At 36.4% G+C, this 13,993-nt stretch overlaps 1 pseudogene; it reads right to left on the bottom strand.

Annotated features, from left to right (window-relative positions):
* Positions 1-5,006: 5,006 nt before the first annotated feature.
* On the bottom strand, positions 5,007-5,933 carry LOC123323774 (annotated as a pseudogene).
* Positions 5,934-13,993: the final 8,060 nt, after the last annotated feature.

The raw sequence follows: 13,993 nt of genomic DNA, 5'->3' as shown, positions 1-13,993 counted from the left end.
TTTGTCATCAGCTTGTCTTATATTTCACTTTTCATTGGATAAAAACAAAACAAAACAAACAAAGAAACTTGTCATTTCTAGTGAAATAGACATTTACATTCCTGTTCAGAGAAAAAAAGAAAAAGGCCACCTCAACTAACAAATGTTTTTACAGTGTATATTCACTTAAAGCAGTACAGAGTGGATTAACATGTGGCTGTTGTATTTACATTATTAAAAGCTATGTATATATGTATCAGCTTGGACTTGTTTTTCAGTTTCTCCAGTATATTATCAAAAAAAGTTGAAGCTCAAGAAGTGGTTTAAATAAACTTTCTGCTAGCTTTCCTTATCATGAGGGAAAAAGAGGTAGGACGTGTGGAGAAGTGAATCCGAGGTGATATTTGGGAAGATAGACGGTGGTGGAGGGGGCCTCCGTCAGCCGCTTCTGGCAAGTGATAGAGCAGCCGAGCACAAAATTGGAACTTTGAGAAGTCGGCTCCACTGAGGGACGTTGCTCCAGTGGCTAAGCAGGGGGTGGAACCCTATTGGGACAGTGTGGTCTCAAGACCCTTGGAGTCACAGAAAGACCGGGGGTGCCTGAGTGCAGCCGAGCACCCAGGTAGCGGAGCGGGGTAACCAGCTGCAGAGACAGAGCCGAGGAGTCAGCTCTCAGCTCAGGGTTGCCATAAACTGTGATCCGGGGCACAGTCAGGCCACTGCTCCTCCAGCAGGGACCCAACAAGTGGCAGATCCGGGGAGACTCCCCTTCCTTCCCTGGGAGGAGCAGCGCAGAAGCCACCTCAGGAATCTGCTGGGTTCGGAGACTCCACACGGGATCGTGTGCCAGAGATAGAAATGCTCCGTCACAGGCCGAGTGATCACAGGGTGCAGCCAGAGACTGGGGAGATGGGAGTGATTGACTGCTTTTCTCTGGGGGCTCACTGAGGAGTGGGACCCCGAGTTCTCGGCCCCTCCGGGGCAGAGATTGGGAGGCCGCCATTTTCACTCTCTGTCTCCAAAGCTGTACAGAAAGCTTGCAGGGAACAAAAGCTCCTGAGAGCAAACCCGAGTAGATTACTTAGCGCTGCCCCCAGCAAGGGCAGGGTAATTACTCCTCGGGAAAAGACATTTGAGAACCTCGGCAACAGGACCCTTCACCAAAAGATCAGCAAGAACAGCCAGCTGAGGGGCACCTGGTGGCTCAGTTGTCAGGCGTCTGCCTTTGGCTCAGGTCATGATCCCAGGGTCCCACATCAGGTTCCCTGCTCCTCCGGAAGCCTACTTCTCCCTCTCCCACTCCACCTGCTTGTGTTCCCTCTCCACTGTGTCTCTCTCTGTCAAATAAATAAATAAAATCTTAAAAAAAAAAAAATCAGCCAGCCATGACCAAGTTTACCAATCAATGAGAATGGCAGATCTCCAGCACTAGGGGAATACAGCACATGGATTTCATGGCTTTTTTTCCCATGATTCTTTGGTCTTTCAAAGTGAATATTTTTGATTTTCTTTTTTTCTTTTTCTTTTTTTTTTTTAATTTTTTTTTTTCCCTTTTTCAACCAAGAACTTAGCATTCCCTTCTTAAAAAAAAAAATATTTTTCATTTAAGAGTCATATTCTATCCCTTCATAGTAATTTAACGTTATTTTTGGTATATATATATATGTTGTTCTCTCTAAAATTTTGGGATACAGTTGCTTCTAACAGACCAAAATATACCCTAAATCTCTAGTGTATGGCTTTGTTCTAGTCTCCTGCCTGATCACATTCTCGCCCTCTGTTTTTTTTTTTTTATTCCTCTTCTTTCTTTTTTCAAACAACTTCTTATCAATTCTTTTATAATTTTCATCTTTCCAGTCATATTCCATCCCTTCATCATATTTAACCTTATTTTTGTACATATGTAAGTTTTTCTTTCTTTAAACTTTTGGGAGGCAGTTTCTTCTAACAGACCAAAATACACCCAAAATCTAGTGTGTGGCACTGATCTATGAACCAGCCTGATCATATTTGATCATATCCTGTTTTTTTTTAATCTTTTTCTTTTTTTTCCTTTTTTCTTTCCCTTTCTTTCCCCCCCCCCAGTTTCAGGTCTTTTCTGATTTGTTTAGTGTATATGTTTCTGGGGTCATTTTTACCCTCTTAGCATTTTGTTCTCTCATTCATCTATTGTGCTCTGCACAAAATGACAAGATGAAAAAAATCACCTACTCAATACAGACATTAGTACGATGTTGGACCTAGAGTTCAGAATCATGATTTTAAAGATACTAGCTGGGATTGAAAAAAGCATGGGAGATATTAGAGAAACCCTTTCTGGAGAAATAAAAGAACTAAAATCTAACCAATTTGAAATCAAAAAGGCTATTAATGAGGTGCAATCAAAAATGGAGCTCTAACTGCTAGGATAAATGAGGCAGAAGAAAAAATTAGTGATATAGAAGACCAAATGTTGGAAAATAAAGAAGCTGAGAAAAAGAGAGATAACCAACTACTGGATCACGAGGGCAGAATTCGAGAGATAAGTGACACCATAAGACGAAACAATATTAGAATAATTGGGATCCCAGAAAAACAAAGAGGGAGAGGGGCAGAAGGTATATTGCAGCAAATTACAGCAGAGAACTTCCCTAATTTGGGGAAGGAAATAGGCATCAAAATCCAGGAGGCACAGAGAACCCCCTTCAAAATCAATAAAATAGGTCAACACCCCAACATCTAATAGTAAAACTTATGAGTCTCAGAGACAAAGAGAAAATCCTGAAGGCAGCTCGGGACAAGAGGTCTGTAACCAAAAATGGTAGAAATATTAGATTGGCAACAGACCTATCCACAGAGGCCTGGCAGGCCAGAAAGGGCTGGCATGATATATTCAGAGCCCTAAACGAGAAAAATATGCAGCCAAGAATACTATATCCAGCTAGGCTGTCATTGAAAATAGAAGGAGAGATAAAAAGCTTCCAGGACAAACAAAAACTAAAGGAGTTTGCAAACACAAAACCAGCCCTAAAGAAATCTTGAAAGGGGTCCTCTAAGCAAAGAGAGAGCCTAAAAGCAACATAGACCAGAAAGGAACACAGACAATATACAGTAACAGTCACCTTACAGGCAATACAATGGCACTAAATTCCTATCTTTCAATAGTTACTCTGAATGTAAATGGGCTAAATGCCCCAATCAAAAGACACAGGCTATCAGACTGGATTAAAAAACAAGACCTATCGATATGCTGTCTGCAAGAGACTCATTTTAGACCCAAAGACACCCCCAGATTGAAAGCGGGGGGTGGAAAACCATTTACCATGCTAATGGACACCAAAAGAAAGCTGGGGTGGCAATCCTTATATCAGACAAATTAGATTTTAAACCAAAGATTATAAGAGATGAGGAAGGACACTATATCCTACTTAACAAGTCTATCCAACAAGAAGCTCTAACAATTGTAAATATCTATGCCTCTACCATGGGAGCAACTACTTCTATAAGGCAATTAATAACAAATAAAGTCTTAAAAAATATTTCTTTTCTTTGCAAAAATTTTTAGGATAAAATGCTAAAAATGTTACAAAATGTAACCCTATATGTGTACCTAAAACAAGACACAATTTTAATACACACATTAAATATTTTGTGTTTGCTTCTAGCAAAGGATGTGTACTTTCATTGTACCAGAACTAATGTATATATGTAAGTGTATGTATATATATTTCTCACTTCAGTAACAAAGGTTTCAAAACAAACTCTTCAATGAACAATGGATATTTCAAGTGGAGTTCCGAAAAGTTTTGTTTTTTTTTCTTCGAAACTTCCAGGTGAGGGCAGAGTGATGCATGTCGTTGTACTGGTTTGGGATTTAATGTAGTTCTGACATTTTGTTTCCCCAATTCCCTCTCAATTAAGTTTGAAAGGGAGCAAAAACAGAAATTGCTTGTGCCTGCTGGATTGCTTTTGGTCCCTCTACATCACTTTCTCTGTACAGAGGTGGGGTGAGAGGGCTACCCTCTCACTCAGACATTCACAATACAAAAAAGATCCAGGGGTAATAGGACAGGGATGCAATTGATGTATGGAGGTTCTTACATGCAATATTTGTTTACATCATTGTGCAAGAAAACAGGGATAGTGGATTTCAAATGGAAGTGTTTTCATGATTTAGAACTCAATAGAAATTGAATGCTAGTTCTTAAATAACTCTTAATAAATGTTATTCTTACTAAATAATATTTAATGCATTGAGTATATCAGTTACATACTGTATTAGTATATTAAAATACATAATAATACATGATTTATTAAATACTAAAATACATTGGTTTATGTTTCTGTTTTATTGAGGTATAATTGATATAATTCTACTGTTCTTAGGTGTACTGCATAAAAATTTGATATATCTATATATTATAAAATAATTATCAAAATAAGTTTAGTTATCATCTGTCACCACACAGAGCTACACTTCATTTTGTTATGATGAGAACTACTAAAACCTACACTCTCAGCCACTTTCTTATATACAACAGACCATTGTTAACTACAGTCACCATGCTCTACATTAATTACATCACAGGACTTACTTATTTTTAACTTATGTATCATATAACTAGAATTTTTACCTCTTGAACACCTGCACCCATTTTGCCTATAATTTTTTATGAATTTTTGATAACTGCTTGTGACCTTGGAATTATAATTTTACTGTTTCATGAATTACAAAAGTTATATGGATAGATCCCATATAACGTAATTGTATTATAAAAGTCAATTTTTATAAGTTCTTAGAATTTTTCATGGGAGGGAACAGTACATTTCTGGATGTATGTATTTATAAAACAAATACCTGTAAAACTTTTTTTTAATTTTCATTGGAGGTTTGGAAAAATCCACTTTCCACTCTTGATGGATAGAAACTTTGATTTTCTTTCTAAAGATATGACTAATGGATAATCTCTAAGCATTGAATATTGATATAGAAAACACATGCTTCAAGCATTTTTATTACTATCTTTAATGGAGAAAGTTACTTTGAGCATATTTTTCATTGCCTTCAGAACATCTTTATTCCTAAAACTGTAGATGATAGGGTTCAGTGTGGGTGTGAGGATGGTATAGAATATTGCCAAATATTTGTCCTGGCCCGGAGCGTGGTATGATTTGGGTCTCATGTATGTGAAAATAAATGGCCCATAGTACATTGTGACCACAATCATGTGGAAGGAACAGGTAGAAAATGACTTTTTCCGTGCTTCTGATGATTTCATTTGAAGAACAGTAAGGAGAATTTGGACATAAGAAGCAAGGATTAGGGAGGAAGGAACAAGGAGAAAAATTAAGCCACTTACATAAACTCCTCGTTCATAGAGTGTGGTGTCCACACAGGACAACTTCAACATGGCAGGGACTTCACAGAAAAAGTGATCAATGGCTCTTGGGCCACAGAAGGGAAACTGGAGTGCATAAGCTGTGTGGACTATGAAGTTGATGGTCCCAACAATCCAGGACCCTCTAGCCATGAGAATGCGGACATAGTCATTCATAAGAATGGGATAGTGCGGTGGGTGACAGATGGCTACATAGTGATCGTAAGCCATTGCCGCCAGGAGAAGGCACTCACCACCCAGGAGGGTGAGGGATAGAAATATCTGGAAGCCACAACCTGCGAATGAAATAGTTCTGCTGCCTGACAGAAAGTCAGTGACCATTTTGGGAACAATGTTGGAAATATGCAAGATGTCCATGAAAGACAGATGGCTGAGCAGGAAATACATTGGAGTATGGAGTCTTGAGTCCCTGAGGATAAGGAGGATCATGATTGTGTTTTCTGTTAGGTCATAATAAAAATGATGAATATAAAGGACATGAAAACTAGACTTGATTGAGAAGAAGAAAAGAGTCCTAAAAGAATGAAATCACTGGTGAAACTGTGATTCTCATGCCCCATGATGAACTCCACTCTTTTCCTAAAATAGAAAAAAATAGAGCTAAAATGCAGTGGCGTAAATCTCAAACTCATTTACATTTAGAAGCATAATAAAATGAGAGTGATGCATATTTTGCAGTTCAAGTCAACAGAGTCTCAACCAGCTTTGGAAGTGGGCTTGGTTTACAACATGGCCATTTATTTGTTTGAATCAACTGATGATATGGGTCTATTGAGAAAGCTGTTAGCTCCATGTAGTCTTAATTTTGTATTCTTAAATGCAGTTCAATCTTTTGTCAAAGGTCACTTTTTAAATGAGACCTACCCTGAACAGTGTACTTAAAATCTCAGTAACCCCCGACTTGCCTATTTCTCCTTACTGTGCTGTCCTTTGATGTATTTTGCAACTCACTTTTCATCTTTTACATATTCAATAAACTTATGAACTAAATTTATTTTTTATGGTCATTCTAACTCATCAGAACTTAAACTTCCCAATGTGAAATCATTGTTTTGCCCTCTGTATAAACTGAATGTCTACACAATGCCTGGTATATAGTAGTTGCTCAATAATATCCTTTAAATACCTGAATAAATGAATAGCATTAGGAACTCAATTTTCTGTCTCATTTTTTATTTGGATAAAGCTTAAAGAAAATGAAATGTAATGTATTATTTATACATCTTTCTAAAATAATCAGTAATGGTATACTATAAAAACTAGCTTAATCTGTATTTATAATTTAATCTGTAATTTGTAAATATCAGCATTTAAATGTAAAAAATGAAAATTTTATTCAGTTAAAATAAGAATATATTTTAATTGGGCCAGTTTTATTAACTCCTCAAAATTGAATTATATTTCATTAATTCTTTACATAGAGAATCATATTGTTTCCTAAATAATGAAATTGTTTAGATGTGTTCCCTTTACTATATGTGCACAAATTCACTATGTATGATCTATCCCTCAATAAATAGATATACATGCATACATACTTATACCCACAGAGAGAATTTAAGAAAACACTGCTGCAAATCATGAAAAATAAATAACATATAAAACAAGTTATTTGCCTTCTTTAAGAACTATTCATAAGTTTGGGGTTCCTGTCTGGCTTGGTCAGTAGAGCATGTGACTCTTGATCTCAGGGTTGTAAGTTCAAGCACCATGAATCTTAAAAACAACAACAAAAAAACTCTTTTAAGTTTGAATGAAATGTGTTTTGGTTTTCCCTTTGGGAAGCAAATGTACAAATATGTCCCTGATAAAATATAAATAATGTGTATTTTTCTGTTTTATTTTAGTGATTATCGAGATTCTTCATTATGAAATAAACCTCTACACTCTATTTTGATGGCCTGGAATGTGACCACTGTTTTGCTATAACGTTAGATATATGAAAAGATTAACCTTTGAATGACGTTGCAGATATATACATGTTTAAGTAGGTCTTGCTGTTTTGACTGGTTTGACCAACAGCTCAGTAAAATTTGGTAAGGACATGGATTGAGATTTAAGGGCATCGATGCCTTCCGTGAACTGGTGGATCATAAGTTAGTCTTTAAAATCTATGAATAAAAAAATCAATGGATATTATTGATAACTCAAATTCAATATATCATTATCCAAAGTTGTTGACTTTTTCTCACTGCCAAAAATAATTTTGTCATTCTGGTTTTCCATTTTCCATTAATGATTTCAATTGTTATGCTCATTCTCATCAAAAATCCATACTCGATTTTAGTGTTGAGAAGTGTGGGGGCATCTGAGAGACACAGTCAGTTAAATGCCCAGCTCTTGGTTTTGCCTCAGGTTGTCATATCAGGGTCATGAGATGACCCCCAGGCTCACCCCAGGTCAGGCTGTGCACACAGGTACAGAGTCTGCTTAACACTTTCCCTCCCTTTCCCTGTCTCTCTTTCTCTAAAATAAATAAATCTTAAAAAAAAAAAGGAAACAAAAGTATATGTAATGTCTATTTTCTGCAGAACCCCATCACATAGTAGTCCCTGGCCTATTGTAGGTTCTCAGTAAATGTTTGTTCAAGGTATTTTTGATTATGGACTCTGATATCCAAAATTGTCCACAATATATCAATTATATTTACATTTTTAAAGAGTTTGTGCTGCCTCTACAAGAATATTTTGTCTACATTTTGTCTTCAGATATTAGAAGTACTCCATGATAAATTCAACAACTACTTCATCTTCTAGGTTCTGCTACTTTCTTTCCACTTCCATGGGGCACCTGAAGTTCAAGAGCTGAGCTGAGATCGAGTCCAGTGCTTAACCAACTAAGCCACCCAGGTGTACAACCATCTTTTAAGAATCTTTGCCTAACTGGTCAATCAGGCATCTGGAATATCCTTCCATGATGCTAGAATGATAGATAAAATGATACCTTCTATGCCATCCAGAATGTTGAATGAAATCTGTTCTTGAATCCAAAGAGGTATACTCTAATGGTGAGCTTCCTAACACTATGTTTAAAAGTGGGAAGACAAATGTTACATATCCTGTAAAATCTTCCAAATCTGTGCTACCCTTATAAAGTTATAGTCTCTTTCTCTCTATGTGACATTAAATATTCTCTGTCTAATAATACTAAATGTAAGTAAAGAGATGTAACATGCAGTTTACACCATCCTAACCTCTAGAAGTTTGGAGACTAATTATAGAAGATGTTGTCATCATTAGATACCAAGTCTTTAGCTATAAACACAGTCATATCCCAAACTTGCCTCCCAGGTAAAAGAAAGGCTTCCATGCACTTTACCTAGTGAATGCAATATGCTCAAATATTTTTTACCATTTTACATTTGTCAAGATTTTGAAAATTCATTATACAGCACTAATTTGACTTAACTGGTTTGAGAAATATTCTCTTCATTTTTCAGTCACATCTCTCAGTACATGAATAAAACATTCAGAATATCTCCTTAAATTTAAACAGAAGGGAAATTACATTTAAATAGAAGGAAACTATTCAATAAAATTAGTAAGACTACACATCTATTCAATTATTTGTATGTTCCTACATTACATCTTTATATTAAAATTTTGACTGTAAGATGAAAGACAAAAATAATAGATCATTACTTCCTGAGTAATATTTATCTTGAGGTGTTTAATGTAGAAATCCTGGGAATATTAAGTCTGATATACATGCTTATATTTATACTAAAAGATAATGCTACTTTTATATTTGGATGTATTCTAAAAAATGTATGATATCAGTGACCAAAATGATATAGCTATTATAAGCACTGTCTTCAAATACCAGACTTACGTGGTTGGTGTGCAATTGATTCCAGTTAAATGGTCTTTGCTGATAATTCACTGTAATGGAATTTCATAGAAGAAGCAGAGGTCTAACAATGGATTTCCCTAAATATGGATGGAATAAAATCATTGCTTATTTAAAGGAGTTGACATGAAAAATGCATACCATAAATGTATGATAGTGTGACTTTCCCTAGGAATGGGTATGCTACTGACCCAAATGATTATATTAAGAGAGTAGTAATATAAGTGAAAAATTTCCATGATTTGAAGAGATAAGAAAATACAATGCAAATACAGTACCTTTGAAATATTTTATATTGTCTTATTATACAACACATCAATCAGACATGAAATTTTATCTGAAATGAATTTTTATCAAATCAATTTTTTTATCAAATTAATTTTTATCAAAGGTTTATTTCTAGACTAAGAGACAACACAGTATATAACACAGATGCATGCACATACACAGGTACATACATGCACATGCAGAACAGAGCTTAGCACTTAGTCGTTATATAGGGACAAGGATTATTACTGTTGTTTTTATTATTGTTTCTAAAATTGCAGTATTAGTATTTCTATAATTATTTTGGTTTATTTTTTATTAATTTTTCATTATGTTCAGTTAGCCAACATACTTTATATTTTAAATAAGCATTTAAACTACTATATTCTAGAAAGAGAGAGTAGTATTCAGGATATGAGAGTATATAACCGAGTAAAGAAATACAATTTGATGTTGTGAGTCAGAAGCAGATTGTGTACTCTGCCTGGTGAAATTGGTCCATGAGGTTCTCTGGGGGAAGTGGAATTGCAGTTTGCTGAATGACAGCGTGTGGTTTGTTTCTCACCCATATACACAAACACAGGCATGTGTGGAGAGCTAAGCAATGCTCCTTATTATGAAATCAATCTGCTGAGCTGCTCACAATTTCATTCTATACTAGCTAATTGACATTATAATGAACTAACAATTTTGTTTTTGTCCTTTTGATTTTTCAGGACACTGAATCATACACCAAGGAATCACTGCATGGTGATCTTACATCTATTCATTGTTGCTGCCATGCCAGTTTAAGGGAGTCCTGTGAGTAGTGTCTCACAGTGACATCAAACTCACCATGCCTAACAATGAACTGCCAAAGTCCCCTGAAGCATGTATCACCATTGGTACCACCATTTACAACAGCCCGAGCCAGAAATCAGAAAAAAAAAAAAAAAAGTTATCCCAACTTCTCTTTATCTCTGCACTCCTCCATATAAAAATCACCATCTCTTACCAACTCTCCTGACATAAATGTCTCCCATGGTTATTCCTCCTCATGGTGCTACAGTCCATGGTCGTCATGGTGACTCTAAAGCATCTATTCTATCCTTTGTTAGTAGAATGTCTAGATGTGTATGGGTTCAGTACTGTCCACATATGATCACACACTTCACAGCTCTTTTTGAAGTCAGAAGAGTGTGGCCGATGAAGTCAGTTTCAGACAATGACAATGGCAGAGTTTTGGGACTGGAAGCACACTTTTCTCACTCCTTTGGTCTGTGAGTTACATCTACAGGTGATGATGTGTGGTCCTGCATTCTTTCTGGAAGATCTGTACAGGAAATAAAACCCAGGAATTTAGGAGCCAATTTATTATTCACAATAATGTGTGAATATTAATGAACAGTAACTCACCAAATTGTTAAAAAAATAATTTGGGAAGGGAAAAGGCAAGACCTTTCCGCGATGTGTTCTTGCTCTCCTTAGCATTCGTATTGGGTCATACATTTTTTTGGATAATGGATCTAGGATAATTCCAGTGTGTTTTATTCAAAATGCATAACACATCCTTTTATGACATAGAATTTCAAAGAATTATATTGTAAAGATAATTCAAGTAAATGTCTGCCTCCAGTTTCTCCCCCTATGAGTACACTTTTTGTCTAGTCTAGTTTATTCTATCTGGAACACTGTTTTGAGCATGCAGAAAATCTGCTCGATTACACTGAATGCACATTCCATTCTATATACGTTAAAAATAATAATCAGACAAACAAGCAACAACATAAAATCTCCCTATCTCTAGTTCCCATTTCCACTGAAACTAAAGTAATTATATTTGCATGACATTGTCTTTCTTGCATCTTTGCCACACTCATATTCTTTCTTCCACATAAACAGTCTTCCCCACCATTTCTAACCCCTTTAAAGTCTCCCAAAATCTAGGGGTTGATGTAAACATATCCTTCCATGGAGACTTCCGTGATCTCTTTAGACCATTCTTCCTTGCTTCTCTTTCTTGTATAGAACTGGGCAGCTCTGTCAGAGCATCCGCTTTCATCTACAGCTGCACTGAGTCTATGTTTGCTCTATGCACCCTGAATGTGACCTACTCATCTCTTCCTTCCCTAGCCCCTAATGTCTCCCAAGGGCCCTCTTCTCTCACTTCATTAATGTTACCAATTTCATACCACCGAGGACAGAGCCTTGTTGATGTATTACTTCACACCTAACACACTGGGCTCACTTGCTCCCCAGAGGCTACCATGAGGCCCCTCCTCATTGGTGCCTAGCCATTGCCCACACCATTCGCATATCGGCCTCAATGTCACTGCTTCCAGAATGACAGAGGCATGGTGTGATGCCCCGATCCAGAAATTTGCTTTAAAGTAGCTGGGAGTTTGCAAGGACAAGGGGGATAAATGATTTGGGAGGACCAAGGAAAAGCAGGGAGGACACCTACCCCGTTGGAATCCTGTGTCGTGTAGCTTCTGGAGGAGAAAATAGCTACTCTTTGATGGGTGACATGGGATGCCATATTCCAAGAGGACAGCTGGGGAGGGAAATGAAGGGAACAGGAGGAAACTGTTTGTGTGGAGAGGGGTGGGGGCATTGAGACAGACAGGCATTCCTCAGGATAGAGCAGAAAAAATCCTGGTGTCAGAGACAGAAGGGAGATAGTCTATTTCAGATGGATTAAATAAAGTGAGATGAAATATTTGTTAAAGAGAAAAAGTCCTGCCTTTCTGAACCCTTCCCCATTATACCTTCTATTCTTAGCATATTTTATTCCCATTTTTCAAAGCCTGAGAGCATATTGTCTGTTCAGGGAACTATGTGTGGTCTGCCTCTTACATTAGATACCAGCGTTAGAGAAGGTCACTAGGCTGACCTCACTTGCTGCAGCATGGAGAGTCTCCTGGGTGTTTGTGGAGTCAACGAATGAACCTTCTTATCCCACAGAGAGCCTACTACAGAGAGGCAGATAAAAAGATGGAATTGTTTTATATGAGCGATTATGCTTATTTTTATTCCTGATAGGTTCATAAGTCAATTAAATGATTATTGATAAACTAAATATGAAAGTAAAAGTAACAAGGGGCACCTGAGTGGCAGCAGGTTGAGCTTCTGACTCTTGATTTCAGCTCAGGTCATGATCTCAGGGTCATGGGATCAGCCCCCTATCAGGCTCCATGCTCAGCTTGGAATCTGCTTGTCCCTCTTCCTCTGCTCTTCCCGTGCTCATGCTCTCTGACTCTCTCTCAAATAAATAAATAAATAAATAAATAAATAAATAAATAAATAAATAAATAAATAAATAAATAAAATCTTTAAAAAAGTAAATGTAACAAAGCTTAGTTAATTTACTGTTCTTACACATCATTATTATGACAGCTATACGTTAATGAGGTAATATAATTGACATAGAGTGTTATATTAGTGTCAGATGTACAGCATAGTGATTCACCACTTCCACACATCACCTAATGCTCATCTCAAGTGCACTCCTTAATCCCCGTCACCTATTTTATCCATTGCCCCTCCAACCTCACTCTAGGAACCATCAGTTTGTTTCTCTAGAGTTAAGAGTCTGTTTCTTGTTTTCTTTCTCTATTTTTTCCCTTTGCTTATTTGTTTTGTTTATTAAATTCCACGTATGAGTGAAATCATATGGTATTTGTCTTTGACTTACTTCATTTAGCAAAATACTCTCTGGCTCCATCCATGTTGTTGCAAATGACAAAATTGTATTTTTTATTTATGGCTGAATAATTCTTTTGTATGGCTGATCATCTATCATCTATCTATTATCTGTCTATCTATCTATATCTATCTATCATCTATCATCTATTTATTATCTATCTGTGGCTGATCTCTCCACAATATAAATTAGGTGTTATAATCCCTACTATTATTTTGTTATTATTAAATTAGTTCCTTAAGTATGTTATTAATTATTTTATATATTTGTTGCTCCCATGTTGAGTGCATAAACAGTTACAATTGTTAGGTCTTCTTGTTGATTGTCCCCTTTATTATGATATAGTACACTTCTTTATCTCTGGTTACATTCTTTGATATAAATTCTAATTGTCCAAGATCTGTGTTACTCCTCTGGCTTTCTTCTGATATCCAGGTGCTTGGTAAGTATTTCTCTATCCTTTCATTCTCTATCTGCAGGTGGCTTTGGATCTAACATTAGTCTTTTGTAGTCAGCATATGCATGGGTTTTGTTTTATTATCCATTCTGACAACCTATGTCTTTTGATTGGAGCCTTTATCCATTTACATTCAAAGTCATTATTGATATGTATTTATAGCCATTTCATTACTTCTTTTGTATTTTTTTTTTCTGGAGGTTTTCTCTGATCTATTATTGTCTTTGACACTTTTGGTCTCTCCTGTCCACTCAGAGTCCCCTTTACTATTTCTTGAAGGGCTGGTTTAGTTGTCAGGTACTTCTTTAGTTTTGTTTGTCTTGGAAACTCTTTATTTGTCTTTCTAGTCTGAATGACTGTCTTCCTGTGTACAGTATTCTT

This window comes from Neomonachus schauinslandi, unplaced genomic scaffold (genome assembly GCF_002201575.2).
Source record: "Neomonachus schauinslandi unplaced genomic scaffold, ASM220157v2 HiC_scaffold_811, whole genome shotgun sequence".
Taxonomy (NCBI): Eukaryota; Metazoa; Chordata; class Mammalia; order Carnivora; family Phocidae; genus Neomonachus; species Neomonachus schauinslandi.
Note: the sequence above shows the minus strand (reverse complement) of the source record. Positions and strands in the feature narration are given on the sequence as shown.